This window comes from Pan troglodytes, chromosome 9 (assembly GCF_028858775.2).
Source record: "Pan troglodytes isolate AG18354 chromosome 9, NHGRI_mPanTro3-v2.0_pri, whole genome shotgun sequence".
NCBI lineage: Eukaryota > Metazoa > Chordata > Mammalia > Primates > Hominidae > Pan > Pan troglodytes.
The window spans coordinates 44,684,602-44,702,125 of record NC_072407.2 but is presented as its reverse complement, the minus strand read 5'-3'; the positions used below and the strand labels follow the sequence as shown (position 1 = coordinate 44,702,125).

Genomic DNA, 17,524 nt, shown 5'->3' with positions numbered 1-17,524 from the left:
ATTTGGGAAGATTTTCTAATGGCTCTTTTCTCCTGTTAATTTAAGATTATTTTATCTCAACACACCAATAACAATTATGTGCATATGTTGAATGTATTTAGGAAAATATCAATTTTTATATTACAATATTAATGCATTTATATAAGATACTATTAGCAACAATTCTTCTCTTGCCCAAAGGAATATTTCCTCAGTTCCCCAGATTTGAACCATTTTTGAGACATTGCAAACATATAGCCACATGTGTACCCACCAATCAGATATGCCAAATGTTACCATTTTGTCAAGTTCATTTTATTAACATATCCCTTTCTGGAAAGAAATATAATTTTGTAGACACTACTGACTCCTCCTTACTTCAAACATGACCTTCTCTCCTTACTAGAAGTTAACCAGGATAGAAGTAACTACTATCCAGAAGTACGTTTATACCCTCACCATGCATATTTTATACCTTCCCTCTATATAAATGTACCTATAAAAATATGTAATATTAATTTAAATGGTTTTCTATTTGAATAAATTGTAGAGATACATTTGTTAACTTGCTTTTTGTGTTCAACATTGTAAACGTGAAATTTTGCATAGTGATTTGTGAGGCTCTAGCTCATTTGCTTTGACTATCGAAGAGTAGTATTCCATCATATAACTGTACCATAGAACATTTATCTATTCTTCAATTGAAGGGCATCTAATTGTTTACCATTGCTCATCATAATAAACCAGGGCCTGTACACATGAACACACACCTATATATAGAAAAAAGCCAAACTTTCTACATTCACACACATACACACACACACAAATATACATACACATATATAAATAACACTTATGTATTTATATATACATAAATAACATTTCCTGTCATATATTGTGTTCTATTAAATTCTGTTTCTTATAGGTAAAAATTATGGGTAAAGACTTGCTAAATTGACTGGCTAATCTAATAAGGGGCAGTTATTAGCACTTTGAAAAATTATGCTGTAAGTTGTATACCCAATAGCAGAACGGTTATAGGAAATAGAGATGTTCATTTTCCTGATATTGTTAAATTGCTCCTCAAAGAGTTTAAAAATTTTACACACTCATGAATAGTATAAATGACTTTCTATTTTCTATGTTCTGTTTTCTTTTCAGTTCTCTACATTCTGTAGTTTTCTCAAACTGTCCTTCTCTGGTTTTGCAAAGATGATTAGAGGAGATGATGAGAGGTGTTGTGATTCTCTGAAAGAGTCATGGTATGCCTTGGTAGGACTCATTGTGCCAAAAATGTGCATAAGCCTTATAACACAATAGAAATAGAATATGGAATCATCTAACTATGAGACAACAGGTGTTTCTTTAGATGAGCCTCTTACTCCTACCCCTAATAATATATATATATATATATGTATATATATATATATATATATATTTTTTTTTTTTTTTTAAGAAAGCTATGACCCCAGGGCTTTGGGTTCTTCTCAAGCTGGTTGCTTCTTTATTAAAGTTGCTGAAGCCACCAAATTCCATATTTTTCTAGGAATAAGGTAAAGGGGAAGCATCAGGAATCTGCATTCATTCACCTATACCTTTGATTTCCTGAATATATTTTGCATGGCTTATTTACAGATCTGTTATTAAATGAGGTTGAAAGTATCCTACCAGAAGATAAATTTTCATCCTTGACAAACCATAATTCTCAGCAAACTATCGCAAGGACAAAAAACCAAACACCGCATGTTCTCACTCATAGGTGGGAATTGAACAATGAGATCACTTGGACACAAGAAGGGGAACATCACACACTGGGGCCTGTTGTGCGGTGTGGGGAGGGGGCAGGGATAGCATTAGGAGATATACTTAATGTAAATGATGAGTTAATGGGTGCAGCACACCAACATGGCACATGTATACACATGTAACAAACCTACGCGTTGTGCACATGTACCCTAGAACTTAAAGTATAATAAATATCTATATATATATTAAAAAAACAGAACCACATTATGTTATCTGACCTATTCTTTGGGATTATTTGTTCCTTGTTTCTTGAAGGTCTAGAGGAATTTGTCTGTAAAATCATTACGCCTACATTTTGTTTGGGATTCTTATATTGCTGATAATCTCTGTGGTCTCTTTGCCATTGCTGCTGTTTTCTTTAATTTCTGCATCCATTACAAACTTTTCTAATTTGTTTTCACATTTTTTTTTTTTTTGAGACAGAGTCTCGCTCTTTCGCTGAGGCTGGAGTGAAGTGGTGTGATCTTGGCTCACTGCAACCTCCACCCATCGGGTTCAAGCGATTCTCCTGCCTCATCCTCCCAAGTAGCTGGGGTTACAGATGCCCACCACCACGCTAATCTAATTTTTGTATTTTTAGTACAGATGAAGTTTTGCCATGTTGGCCAGGCTGGTCTCGAGCTCCTGACCTCAGGCGATCCACCTGCCTCTCCCTGTCAAAGTGCTAGGATTACAGGCATGAGCTACCATGTCCAGCCCACATTCTCTTTTTTTTAACTTTTTAAAATCTTTTTGTAGTTAAATGTTATATAAGATATGCATTTAAAGCTTAAGTTGTCATGCATCCTTCCATGTTGAATTATACACTACTCATTGACATTCAGTTCCAAATATTTTATAATATCAAGTATAATTTCTCCTATGTATGCAGAAATAATTGAGTAAAGTGCTCTATATATGTAATTGGATCAAGTTTGTTCATTGGCTTCAAATGCTCTGTAAAGGTTTTATATGCGGGACTTCTGTACAACCTTTGATCAGACAAAATCATCAAGAAGATTGGAACTAGCTTTAATTTTGCTGAGATTCTCTATGATGTCTTTATAATTATTCTTCCTATTCCTCTTTATTTCTGCAATCATTTTGATGGTTGATCTTAAGTACTCAGTGAGGTGTGTTAAAATCTTCCACTGTGATTATGGGATTGTCTAATGTTTCATTTTAGTTCTGTCATCTTTAGTTTCATTTATTTTGAGACCATAGTATTGTTATTAGGTACAAATTTAGAAATTCTCTCACTTCTACTTGTATAACTTCATGTTGAATGGAGATTCCCTCTGCTGTTAGAGCCTTTTGCCTGTTTCTATTTAGATATGCATCTTTCTGTTTGGCTCACCCCACTGGCTAAATTATTTGTATTTCTCATACCTGGAAGTTCTTCCCCCACCATTTTTTCAGACCTGTGTATTTGTTGTTGCTGTCATCTTTCTTTGTTTCATATCCAACATTTTGACATTTCTACCTGTCTTATAATAGAAAATGTGTCTAGGTTAGTCCAATCTGCTATATGGTCAGAATCAGAAATTCAAACCACAATTAATTACCAAAAGGAAGAATTTACATTCTAACTAAATAAATTGGCTGGGTGCGGTGGCTCACGCCTGTAATCCCAACGCTTTGGGAGGCCAAGGCTGGCAGATCACAAGGTTAGGAGTTCGAAACCAGCTTGAACAACATGGCGAAACCCCATCTCTACTAAAAAAATACAAAAATTAGCCAGGCATGGTGGTGCACGCCTGTAATCCCAGCTACTCAGGAGGCTGAGGGAGGAGAAGCACTTGAACCTGGGAGGCGGAGGTTGCAGTGAGCTGAGATTGTGCCACTGCATTCTGGCCTGGGCAACAGAGTGAGACTCCATCTCAAAAATAAATAAATAAATAAATAAATCTTATCCAAGTGACTTATTCCAACCAAAATAACACAAAACAGAAGCCCTATTGATTTTCTATTTCTAGGAGATATAATTTAACTTATTAAATTATTTCAGAACTAGCACATTATTATGATTTCTACCAACCACACCACTACTATTTCAAATATCCAATATTTATAGAGTGCATATCCTGTGATAGCTACTTTATAAAGTGCTTTATGCATGTCAACTAAATCTTCACACAAATACTATGAAGTAGGTGCCATTATGATTCCCTTTTGAATGATGAAGCAACTGAGTTGCAGTGGTTAAATAACTTGCACGGAGTTACTTAATTATTAAATGACAGAACTAGGATTTGAACCCAGATCTTCTGATTCTAGAGCCCTGATCCTCACCAGAATACCACTACTGCACTTAGACAAAATGAAGAGATGTCCCTTCCCTGGGCCCCTCCCTTTAAAAGGATCAGAACTGAATTTCCCTGGCCAGTTTCTTTTCGTGAACATGGACTTCATGGAGCTAAAGCTATGTTCCTCCCGATAGTCCCCTACCGTATTCTAGACCATGCCCCAGTGTTCATTCAGACCCAGATTTCCCTGCCCAAACTCTTTTTTCAGGGTCTGCAAGGGTCTCTTTTCTCATTGTGTCTTCCTGAGAGCAGCTATAACTACTGTAATGGGTACCTCTAGCCCAAGGTAGACTTTATATAGGGTTTGTGGTCAGACCGTGGACATGTAGGCTAGAGTGTCCACATGCATTCCTATGGGGTCTCTTATACAAAGCTGGACTTAACAGGGGTAAGAATGAATAAGATATGGGCTTCAGGAAGTGATCTGGCCACCTAGGATTGACACTTCATTTCAGTAAAAACACTTCTAGGAATCTGAGAATTCTAATTTTGAGCTTGACCTTGCAGGACATTATGCAGATGATAGAAGGATTTTATTTAATAATTATTTAGCATGATTTGTAACTTTTAAATATTCAGACATTTGCATGTGAGCCTCCATTCATTAGGTATCTACAAATGCTAAGAGTGAATTTGTGTAACACACATACTGTCCATTTGTGGACTTTCCCCTAATATGACAGCTTCCTCATTCCTTTTCTCCACAGAATTTACATAAATGTCTCTGCAATATGGATTTCATTCTTTACTTCTCTCTGAGGATGTTCTGATTTGCTTGTATTTGGGGTTTAGAGTTGGGGGTTTGTGTAACAAGAAGGTAGCAGAGTTGACACATAGACTATAAAGAATCAAGCTCACAGGATTATTTCATTTGCATCTTTCCCAATAGAGCATATAGCAGTTAGTAGCAATTCAAAAAATGCTTGTGGGATAAGTGAAAAATAATAGCTACCATTAATGGAACATTTATGATATGTCAGAGGTAGTGCTTACTACTTTCTATAGGTTATCTTATTTAATATTGAACTGAAACACTTTTAGTTAAATACCATTATTACCACCTTCTAAAGAGGAGAAAACAAGCTCAGAGAGTAACTAGCTCAAGGTGAGAAAGTCAGTGATTGACAGTTTGGAGTTAAACTGAGTATGACTTGATAATGAATGCAGATGATTATAATGTTGTTTTATTCCCAAAGAAATAATCATTTAAAAAATAGATATGATTTTCCTTAAATGCAATTTCATCCTAGAAACCTAGCTCAAACAGTTGTTGTATGTGTCATATCATATGCTTTGCACATCTTATTTTGATGCTTTCTTAGGCAGGTGAGACTTGAACAGCTAAATACAATAATATAAGTATGTTTAAACTCAAATTTTGTTTCAAATCATTAGAAAATAGATGATATTCTATTTACTAATGTTAGGATAAGAATGAAAAGAAAGCAGGATACACATTGGCATCATCTCCTTTTTGCAATCAATATATTAACACATTTTTATTGAGTTATATCAGTTATCATTATTTATCATGCTTTTGATTGAAGATGCCAGATTGGATATTGTCATGGTAATTCTAATAATTCAATTCTTTATTGTATGTTTATGTCAAAAGTCCCATTGAGATTTGGAATGCTGGTGACACAAATCCAATAAAAAGAAACCCCTTTATTCATTTATATTCAGTAAAACAATATTAGGTGATACATTCCCTCTTCCTTATGGTTAGCAATTTGAATCTCATGATCCTCTATTAAATTTATTATTTGTTGGGACATAATTTGCAAAGATTTCATCTTTAATATTAGTGTTTCTGTTTTAGCTTTCGTTATAAATTATGTGTTTACATTCACATGGTGAAAATATATTCTTGTGGAAATTATCATGGTAAATGGGCACAAAACTATCAAATTGAAAAGAAGCTGGAAAAATGTGCAGGAGATTATTGCATTTATTGATACTGGAGCTTGAGTCCTGTGGGGGTGTCAGTGCCTGCTGGACTCTAAGCATCAGGAAGAGATCATTGTGTGCTTACTTGCCTTCATACTTTCTCTGTGATATATTCAGCAGAAGCAGCAACAACATGTGGCAAATATCTCAACGAGATATAGAATTTGGCCTCTCATTAGAATGGAACTAAAGCCATCCTCAGAAGGTTAGCAAGAATTTTGGACAGAAATATATTTATAACCATGCATTAATAAGGCTGCACTTTTGTCACAGGATCCTTAGGGTTTTGCTTTTCCAGCCAGAAACTTCTGTGGCCAGTGGTGCCTTTGCCCGAGTTCTGCTTGGGCCTGCTGGGGTTATTCTGCCCACTTGGCCCAGCAGGCTGCACTCCGCTCATGCTGCTGGCCTAGATCCCATGCCTGCTGAGGGCAATCCAGGTGCTGAGTGGCAAGGGTTGTGTAAGTGAGCAAGCATGAGGTCTGGCCACTGCACACTGCCAGGCACACCAGCTGCTGTGGTGGGGCAGGCAGCTCCAGGTGCTGGCACAGGTTCCAGCTCTGTGTAAGGCTGTGGCTGGATCAGAGGTACCAAAAGCAGCTTCCACTGCAGGCACCTGTGTGTGGACAAGGAGAATGCAGTGGCGCTCAGAAGCTTGGAAACACAAGGAACTGCAGAGCCCCAGAGAGGGTGTCACAGCCCTGGCTCAGGAAGCCCCTAGATCTTTTATCCTTCTTGTTGCCTGCAATGTGATGAGCAGGGGGGCATGTTTGAGCCCTGTTTGTGTTACAGCTCTTTCAGTCCCACCATTCGGTACATCCTGAGTACTTGTCCCACATCCATAAAGAATGAGGTACATGGACAACTGGAGGGTGAGCGAGGTGGAGAGGAGTTTTCTCGAGTGACAGAACAGCTCTCAGAAGACCTGAAGTGCATAGCTTGTTTCTGCAGGCAAGACCCAAAGTGGATAGCTTGTTTCCACAGGCAGGTCATCCTGAGAATGTCCAGCTCTAAATGGAGAGGAGAGCTGTAGTGGGTAACTCTGTGAGTAACTCTTTTCCACAGGCAAGTCCTCCCAACAAGTCAAAGATACCCTAAGTTGGTAGTTCCTTCCCAAAGCTGGTAGTCTCAACATCTCTGTGAGTCTGGCTGAGTCTGGGGTTTTTATGGGCTCAGAAGGGAGGAAGTGCATGCCGATTGGTCCATGGGCAACCAAGGGCAGGCTGGAAAAAGCACCATGAGCTCTGACTCCAGGTCATGGACTCCACCTGGAATTGGTAGCCTGGACCCCAGGCTTCAGGACATCCCTGGCTTGAAGGTGGGGTTTCACCAGGGACCCCCTCCTTTCTGCCTGGGAACCTATCTGCCTTCTGCCATCAACATGCCATCCACAGCCACACGCTGTTCCTGCCACCACCCAGCCTCCTTCCTCCCCTCATCAGGGCCCAAAGTCTAGAGAAGACCAAGGTGGCAGGGGACTGGCATGTCAGCACTGCTCCAAGTGCATGCGCATCTGACTGGGTCACAACAGAGCCCGGGCTCAGCCACAACTTTGCTCTGCACTGGAGTGGGTGCCAGGAACAGGGAGAGGCCAGACACAGGAGCAGGATCTTCCAAGCCTATGGATGTAGGGGCTTCCTGGGCCCCCAAGAGTGCAGCAATGCCTGGGTCCAGAGCCATTTCTGGGTGGCTGCAGCTGTGCCAGGGAACATGGGGTTCCCAACCTTCCAACTCATTAGGGTGCAGGGCTCTCATCTCTGCCCAGCTCCTGCTGGCTATCCAGAGCATGCAGCCCCGGCAGTTCCTCCCCTGCTGCAGCCGGCATCCCCACAGTGGTCATTGCAGATGGGCTGTCACTGCTATCACTTTGACCCACATTCTTGTAAGGGAAAGTTACTTAACACTAGATATTGACCATATGCATTTCCATTGTTCCTATACCTAGGGCTTCTGACATTAGAATCTTAAAACTTGTTTAAGAATTGCTTAAGCAGATTTTGAATTCCAGCAGAACATCTGATACCAACCAGTTTAAGGACCCCCAGAGAGGAACCAAATCATCCTGAGAATACAATTTCTTCATCTTCCTGTCCCATGACTTCACCCTGCACTCTTCCACCAGTCAACGATTGCCACACCCACACTTAGACTCATTCCAAAACCCTTAAAAACTCTAGCCCAAAACTCCTTGAGAAGGCAGATTTGAGGTTTCCTCACATCTCTTCTTTGGTAGCTTTACAATTAAACCCCTTTCTCCACTGAAACCCAGTGTCTCAGCATACTGACTTGACGTGAACATTGGGCAACAGAACTGTTATGGTTACAGAACCTTGAAATAAACCTACTGCCAAAAGAGAGAAGATGAGATTTCTAACTATTAGTGAGCCTTAGTATTTAAGCATCATGATTCAACCTTAAATAAGGCCCTTTTAGCTTTCATGTCAAGCCTAGATGGTAGGCAAGAGCCAAGGGCAGGTGTTCTGAATTCTACATAAAGGTTTGAAGCCACATTTGCCTACTATGGGACACCAAATTCCTTACCCTTCCTATAATATAAAGGACACATAAAAGGGAGAGTTAATATGTATCCTGATCTAATGTTTACTATAAGATAACATTCTTTATTTTAATGATGTAGTTTTGCTTCTTAGAAAATATTGACTCTTTGATTCAGGTATGTGGAAAGACCACAGAGATTGGGTGCAACTAAGAAATGGTCAACTTGTACCTACTTCCATGTAAAAAGTCTGGCTTTGTTGTTTAGTATATCTTGCCCTTGTTCTTTGCCCTTAATCCAATTATATTGATATTATAGCTATAACTGGACACGAAGCTAAGTGGAAGGCTCCCTATTTCCCCTTGTGAGCCCCAAAGATTTGAGACAGGTCTCAGTTAATTTAGAAAGTTTATTTTGCCAAGGTTGAGGACTCCCCACCTGTGACACAGCCTCAGGGAGTCCTGACAACATGTGCCCAAGGTGGTCGGGGCACAGTCTGGGTTTATACATTTTAGGAAGACAGGAGACAACAATATATGTAAGAAGTACATTGGATTGGTCTGGAAAGGCAGGACAACTTGAAGCAAAGGTGGGAAGACTCCAATCAGGGAGAGGCCTTCCAGGTCACAGATAGGTGAGAGACAAAGGCTGCATTCTTTGGGTTTCTGATTAGTCTTTCCAAAGGAGACAACTAGATATGCATTTATCTTAGTGAGCAGAGAGATAACTGAATAGAATGGGAGACAGGTTTGCCCTAAGCAGTTTCCACCTTGAGTTTTTCTTTCAGTTTAGTCATTTTGGGGGCCCAAGATATTTTCCTTTCATGCCCTACAGAGAACATGGCTCTGTTTGAAGCATCTTACAGTGTAGCACATATTCACACTTAAATATTTGGAGCTACTTATACGAGAAAATTCCAGCTTAGACCAATCATTAGACTCAATATTTTTAAAGTAATAAGACCTATAGTACATCTGGAAGACACATGAAGACTCACATAAGGTCTGGGTTTTAACACTTGTGAGACAAGTGAATAGCTGTGTAGCCTTGGCCATACCTTGAAACTTCACTAAGTATCAATTTCTTTCTGTTAAACAATGATTCATTCGAGGCAGATCTTTTAAAATTGTCTTTAAGATTATATGAAATAAAACATTAAAAATGGTTTTTTACACTTTTTTTGATAGCTTGGAGGTAGCCAAATAGAGCCTGTTAAATGAAATCGAAAGCAGAAGTACTTAAAATCAACAAAAGCAGGAGATTGTGCCAAAATAAAAATTTAACATTCCTTAAAATGTTTATTTTTCATCATGAAATTTTAAATACAAGCTGCATTTCTACAATGCTCAATTTACCAACCACTTTAGGAGATTCTGGTTAACTGGAAGAAGTTTGACAAATTTGGTGGCCTTGTGGTATATGGATATTTTAACAAAAAGATCAACAGATCATCCAGCTACCTTTGACTCTAGAGGGATATAACACTTTTAGGTGGAAACCTGCAATATACTTGGACATCTGCATAATGACTAAAATTAGCATAGGTTTACATAGTACACAACTTCATTAGAATTTTGATGCCTTGGAAAGGAACAGAAGGTTTGTAAATTTCCTAAGGGAAAGTCTCTCGAGAGTGTGAAGACCTTAAACAAAATCAGCCCAATGTGAGAGGCATGTTGTGAATGGCTGAAAGGACATAAATAGAGTTCATCAAGCAACAAATGTATTGCCTTTTTCAAAAAAAAAAAAAAAAAAGTGACCCACTTCTGTAATACAAGCACTCTTACCATACTAGGGACACAAATATCAGGTGGCCTCTCTGTTCTGCTTGTTGAGAAGTGATGCAGAATAAGCCTGCTCACTCAGTATATATGGCTATATATTTTTCATATAAACACTTGTGTGAAAAAGAGGAGGAAATTAGGGAAAAAAGGAGAAAACAAGGATGGGAGAATAGGGAAGGTAGGGTAGAAAAGAAGAGGGAAGAAAAGAAGGATTAGAGATGGGTGGACAAAAAAAAAAGAAAAACAGTATGGAATCTGCTTTATTTTTATAGTTAGCAGTCATAAGGATGTGGGTCTAAAAGATTCTGGACTATAAACTGCTAAGAGGTAGTTTACTCCATGATATGGTTTGGCTCTGTGTCCCCACTGAAATCTCTTATTGAATTGTAATTCCCAATGTTGGGGGAGGGACCTGGTAGAAGGTGATTTGATCATGGGTGTGGATTTTCCCCTTTCTGTTCTCATAACAGTGAGTGCGTTCTCATGAAATCTGATGGTTTAAAAGTGTATGGCCATTTCCTCTTCGCTCTATCTCTTCCTCCTTCTGCCATGTAAGACTTGCCTAGCTTCCCCTCCACCTTCCACAATGATTGTAATTTTCCTGAGGTCTCCCAAGCCATGCAGAACTGTGAGTCAATTAAACATCCTTTGTCTTTTCCAATTTCAGATAAGTCTTTATAGCAGTGTGAGAACAGACTAATACACTCTGCCAGAGATTTTGAGATCTGCCAAATTTTCAGCCACACTCTTCACGTGGGAATAATAAGAAATGACTCTTTTCCTCCTGCTGTGCCAGTGGTGGCGTCTTCTACCTGAATTTGTGAGCAAAGTGCAAAGCTGTCCAGGACAGTGGGTTTCTGTAGAGGTCTTCAAACTTCAGAGGCAACAGTACAATGTAGCAAAGTGGTTTTCAAAACTTTTACCACCAAGATCTCTTCTAGTATTTTCTTTCTGTTATGTGAACCCAATATTATTTTTCCTAATGAACAGAGCCCATAGACTTAATAATAGCATGTTTTCCATATTTTTATTTATTAACCAGATAAATTATTCCCTTGTTCTTCCAGGTTGATATTAAACACATGGTTACCTCCTTGAGTTTACTTCAATCAGCCACAATGGCACTTGATCATTCAAATAGCCTTTGTGTTATTATGAATGATGACAGTCACTGCCTTTTTGAAATATTGAAATTAACACATGGTATTACTTAAGTATGAGATTAATACACATGCAGAATTATATTAAAGTAGATGTGAAAATGAATTCAGATAAATCTTCAGATCAGCTAAATGAATAAATAACTAGGTAAATGAAGTTGAAAAGGGACCCTATATTAGTGTGTTCTCACAATGTTATGAAGAAATACCTGAGACTGGTTAATTTATAAAGAAAAGAGGTTTAATTGACTCACATTTCTGCATGGCTGGGGAGGCCTCAGGAAACTTACAATCATAGTGAAATGAACCTCCTCACAGGGCAGCAGGAGAGAGAATGAGTGACAACAGTGGAAATGCCAAACACTTAAAAAACCATCAGATCTTGTGAGAACTCACTCACTATCAAGAGAATGGCATGGGGGAAACCACCACCATGATTCAATTATCTCCACCTGGTCCTGTCTTTGACACGTGGGTATTATGGGGGTTATAATTCAAGGTGAGATTTGGGTGGGAACACAGAGCCAAACAATATCACTCCCTCCTGACCCCTCCAAAATCTCTTGGCCTCAACTTAAGAAACAATAATGCCCTTCCAACAGTCCCCCAAAGTCTTAATTCGGTATTAACCCAAAAGTCAAAGTTCAAAGTCTCATCTGAGACAAAGCAAGTCCCTTCTGCGTATGATCCTGTAAAATCAAAAGCAAGTTAATTACTTCCTAGATTCAATGGGAGTCCAGGCATTGAGTAAATACACCCATTCAAAATGGGAGAAATTGGCCAAAACAAAGGGGCTGCAGGTCCCATGCAAGTCCAAAATCCAACAGGGCAGGAATTAAACCTTAAACTTCCAAAATGAGCTCCTTTGACTCAATTTCTCACATTCAGGGCACACTGATGCAAGAAGTGAACTCTCATGGCCTTGGGCAGCTCTGCACCTGTGGCTTTGCAGGGAATAGCAGCCCTCCCGGCCTCTTTCATGGGCTAGGATTGAGTGTCTGTGGCTTTTCCCAGCACACAGTGCAAAATGTCGGTGGATCTACCATTCTGGGGTCTGGAGGATGGTGGCCCTCTTCTCACAGCTCCACTAGGCAGTACACCAGCGGGGACTCTGTGTGGGAGTTCCAATCCCACATTTCCCGTCCGCACTGCCCTAGCAGTGGTTCTCTATGAGGGCTATGCCCCTCAGCAAACTTCTCTCTGGACATGCAGGCATTTCCATACATCCTCTGAAATCTAGGTGGAGGTTCCCCAACCTCAATTCTTCTGTGCACCCTCAGGATCAACACCACATGAAAGCTGACAACTCTTGGGGCCTGCACCCTTTGAAGCAATGGCCTGAGCTGTACCTTGGCCCAATTTAAAAATGTTCAGCTGGAATGCAGGACACCAAGTCCCAGGGCTGCAAAAAGCAGCAAGGTCCTGGGCCCCGGCCCATGAAACCAGTTTTTTCTTCTAGGCTTCTTGGCCTGTGATGGGTGGGGCTGCCATGAAGACCTCTGACATGCCCTGGAGATATTTTCCCCATTTTCTTGGTGATTAGTATTTGGATCCTCATTACTTATGCAAATTTCTGTGGTGAGCTTGAATTTCTCCTCAGAAAATGAGGTTTTCTTTTCTATCGCATCGTCAGGCTGCAAATTTTCCAAACTTTTATGTTCTGCTTTCTTTTTAAACATAAGTTTCAATTCCAAACCATATCTTTGTGAATGCATAAAACTGAATAGCTTCTAAGAGAACCCAAGTTACCTCTTGAATGCTTTGTTGCTTAGAAATTTCTTCTGCCAGATACCCTAAATCATCTCTCTCAAGTTCAAAGTTCCACAGATCTCCAGGGCTGGGACAAAATGCCATCAGTCTATTTGCTAAAGCATAGCAAGAGTGACCTTTACCACAGTTCCCAACAAGTTCCTCATCTCCATTTGAGACCACCTCAACCTGGTCTTCATTGTCCATATCACTATCAGAATTTTGGTCAAAGTCATTCAACAAGTGTCTAGGAAGTTCCAAACTTTCCCACACTTTTCTAGCTTATTCTAAGCCCTCCAAACTGTTCCAACCTCTGCCTGTTACCCAATTCCAAAGTCACTTCCATATTTTCAGGTATCTTTATATCAGCACCCAACTCCTGGTACCAACTAACTATATTAGTACATTCTCAGCCTGCTATGAAGAACTGCCTGAGGCTGAGTAATTTATTTATAACAGAAGTTTAATTGACTCACAGTTCCTCATAGATGGGAAAGCCTCATGACACTTACAATCATGGCAGAAGGCGGCACCCCTTCACAGGGTGGCTGGAGAGAGGATGAGATGCTTATAAAACCATCAAATCTCATGAGAATTTACTCACTAGCATGAGAAAAGCAGGGGGAAACTGTCCCCATGATTCAATTACCTCCACCTGGTCCCACTTTTGACATGTGGGGATTATGGGGATTATAATCAAGGTGATTTGGGCAGAGACACAGAGTCAAACCATATCAGAGCCCTTGAGGCCTCCTGAGAATCTTAAAAGAAGTTTAAGAATTTTTTCTCTTTTCTCACTGATTCTGATATGTGGTCCATTCTCCTTCCTCACTGACTCAGATAAGTAGAAAGATGCAGTAGAAGGTAGAAGCAATTGTTGGAGCATCCAGCCCTGCTCCTAGCTGGACATGAGATTTTAGGGAGCTACTCTGTCTCCCATGAGCTCTTGTTTTCCATCTATTAAATGAAGACTTTGGGTTGTGTGATCCTGCTATCTCTTCCTATTCTTTAGTGCTGTTACATTTTTTAAACACTGCTTTCTCTGAGCCTCATTTTTCTTATCTATAGAAATGGGAAGAATGCCTACCTCATAAGGTGACTTGAAGAATTAGAAGATAGTAATCAAGTATCTCTTCCTATACAAGTCTATTTCCTTCCTGAATTTAGTTAGCAAGAGTTCACAGAGCAAGTTGAGATAAAGAGTATAAGACTGTTTGAATCTATTTGAGTTCAATATTTTATATAGCAAGTGAATTTTGGGTAGTAAGTATTCATTAAATGTTTTTAGTTCCTAGATATCTATGAAAGCAGCTTACATGCAAGGCAACCCTCACTAAAGATTTACTCTTGTTTCCTTGACCCTGAGGCTTAAGACAACCTTGTTCAGCTTGCAGCCCTGGCATCTAGCATAGTACCTAACAGTCAGGAGGTGCACGGTGGATGTTTGTGGCTTTCAGGAAAGTAAGGAGACCCTGCTAAACCTTTTCTGTAAAATATTCAATAATATCTATCCCCAATTGAGTTTTTGTAAAGAATGGTCAAAAGATCTAATTCAAAAAAGTTAAAATCACAACTCTCATACAGATACAAAATGAACAGACATTAAAGACTTTTCATAGCTCATTTATCAATGACAGAACCACAGTATTATAGCCACTTCAAAGGAAAATCCAAAATAAAGACATGCATAAATAAGAAATATTGAAATGGATACATAAATGCAAGCAAAACTAGCTTCTTCCACAGTGGAGAAGGAAGTCAAATGAACCACACTATTGAACAGAAAAAAATTGCCTACAGAGGAAAATGATTTCGCATTTCTAGCAGTTATTTACAATTTGCAGAGTTGTAAATTCTGTAGATTTCTTCCATGGAATCACCTTCTGATAAGCAGAAGGGTGTGCTAAACGTATAGTTTTCCATTGATGCACTAATTTTTCCCTAGTGAATAAATTAGACAATGCATGGAAATCGCTTAACTGGTACCTAGCTTATAGAGGATCTCCAATAGATGGATACTTTATTAAATTTTAACAGTGGCATATGACAGTGGTAGTTTAAGTGTCTTCTAGTATTTCATAAATTGAACAAGAATTGGACAATCACTTATTCTACTTTCCAACTTTGGTATTCATTCTCCCATGTAATTCAGGACTTTTTTCTGTCTCTTTCTCTCTCTCTCTTCTCTCCCCCACCCCCATCTCTTTTTAATTAGTTCTACTATGTTTTCTTACTATGTACCAGGAAGGATCAGCAAATTGATGAACGTGTTAAGACACTTCCCTCTAGACTCACACATTATCCTAAATATTCCTCTAATAAAACAGAATGACACTGATCAAAACTAAGTCTGAGAAAAAATTTACAAAGACTTTATTCATAAACTTGTGGCAAGGGGATACCTCTGCTATATCTTTCATTTAAGCAAAGTTTCCAAAGTGTTAGGAAGAGGAGTAAATTTTAGGGTGTAAAATGCAAAAATAGTCAGACTTACCTGATTGGCAAATGTTCTATTAAGATGGGATTTTGGAAACTAGAGAGGCTTTCTAAATGGTACATTTTACAAGTATTTGTTGGCTGCAAGGGGGCACTTGTGCAGTTTAGGGATGTTTCAAATGAGAGAAGTTTCATGTGAGAGGCAGAGGGTTTTCTGTGGCTGGCTATTTTGGGGAACAAGAGGGCATTAATGGGTGGTTTGTCATGTCATAATGATTCTTATGGGCTGGTCAAAGAGAACTACCATGGCTGAGAGTTTCTTAATAAAAACTAGTTAATATGAGAGAGTGTTAAATTAAATAAGTAGTATAGTTCAGATGCACAGGAAGTTATTTTTGTTAAATTTAGTTAAAAGAGTACTGTGAATTCTAAATAGATGTGCAACTTCAGGCCAAAACAAATGTAATGGAGAAAAAAATTATGTGATGTCAAATAACAAAATTTCAACAATTTGGGTTTGACAATCTAATTGACTTTTATTAATTATTCATGAATTGGGCAGCATCTCATCTATAAAAATAGGAATGCACTTCATTGGATATAGCAGAACATTCAGTTTTTGAAAGGTAGCTTGAGCAGAAACAAGGAAACAGCATATACATAAAAGAAGATTGGTTACTGTCAGGTTACTTTCCTTGTTAGGAAAGTAAAGACAGTTATCATGCTGGGTCAGGATGACTGGCCCTTTTTCAGATGGTTTATGTGAATCTCTTGTTATTTTGGAAAAAAAAAAAAAGGACTGTTTGGAAATTTTCCTGTTTTTTAAAGTATCACTTCATCTTCATGACACTTAACATGAGTGGCTCCATTTTGCTTTGGTCTACTGGGGCCTATTGCAGGAGTTTAGTCCAAAACAACAGCCTTCTACAAATTTTATTTAATACTCGTTAAGGTGTTTCATCATAATTAGGATATACTGTGACAGGAAATTCATTATCTATTTTTTTTTTTTGGAATTCTTCATTAGCCTAGTGCCAAAATAACTCTTTTCATTTGTCTTAGGCCAGATTTAACACAAAAAATATTTTGATATTAATTATTTAAACAAAACAAAGCAATAATCAATGGTCTTCCCCATCATCTGACTAAAACGAGAGAATATGGTATTCGGTTTAAATGGACTTATTATCTAACGTCCCCTATTTATAAGTCTTTGCTTTACAATTTGTTGTGGGAAGTCAGGGACCCTGAATGGAGGGACTGGCTGGAGCCATGGCAGAGGAACATAAATTGTGAAGATTTCATTTTAATATGGACATATATCAGTTCCCAAATAATACTTTTATAATTTCTTACTCCTGTCTTTACTTCAATCTCTGAACATAAATTGTGAAGATTTCATTTTAATATTGACATTTATCAGTTCCCCAAATTAATACTTTTATAATTTCTTATGCCTGTCTTTACTTTACTCTCTTAATCCTGTTATCTTCATAAGCTGAGAATGTATGTCACCTCAGGACCACTACTGTGTTAACTGTACGAATTGATTGTAAAACATGTGTGTTTCAACAATATGAAATCAGTGTACCTTGAAAAAGAACAGAATGACAGTGATTTTCAGGGAACAAGGGGAGACAACCATATGGTCTGACTGCCTGCGGGGTTGGGCAGAATAGAGCCATATTTTTCTTCTTGCAGAGAGCCTATACATGGATGTGCAAGTAGGGAAGATATTGCTAAATTCTTTTCCTAGCAAGGAATATTAATAATTAAGACCCTGGGAAAGGAATGCATTCTTGGGGGGTGGTCTATAAACGGCCGCTCTGGGAGTGTCTGTCTTATGTGGTTGAGATAAGGACTACTGAAATACGCCCTGGT

At 38.8% G+C, this 17,524-nt stretch overlaps 1 protein-coding gene across 12 annotated transcripts in view; it reads left to right on the top strand.

Moving 5' to 3' along the window:
* LRRC4C (leucine rich repeat containing 4C) overlaps positions 1-17,524 on the top strand; it is a 1,339,817-nt gene that overhangs the window by 789,512 nt on the left and 532,781 nt on the right. The window lies entirely within an intron of this gene.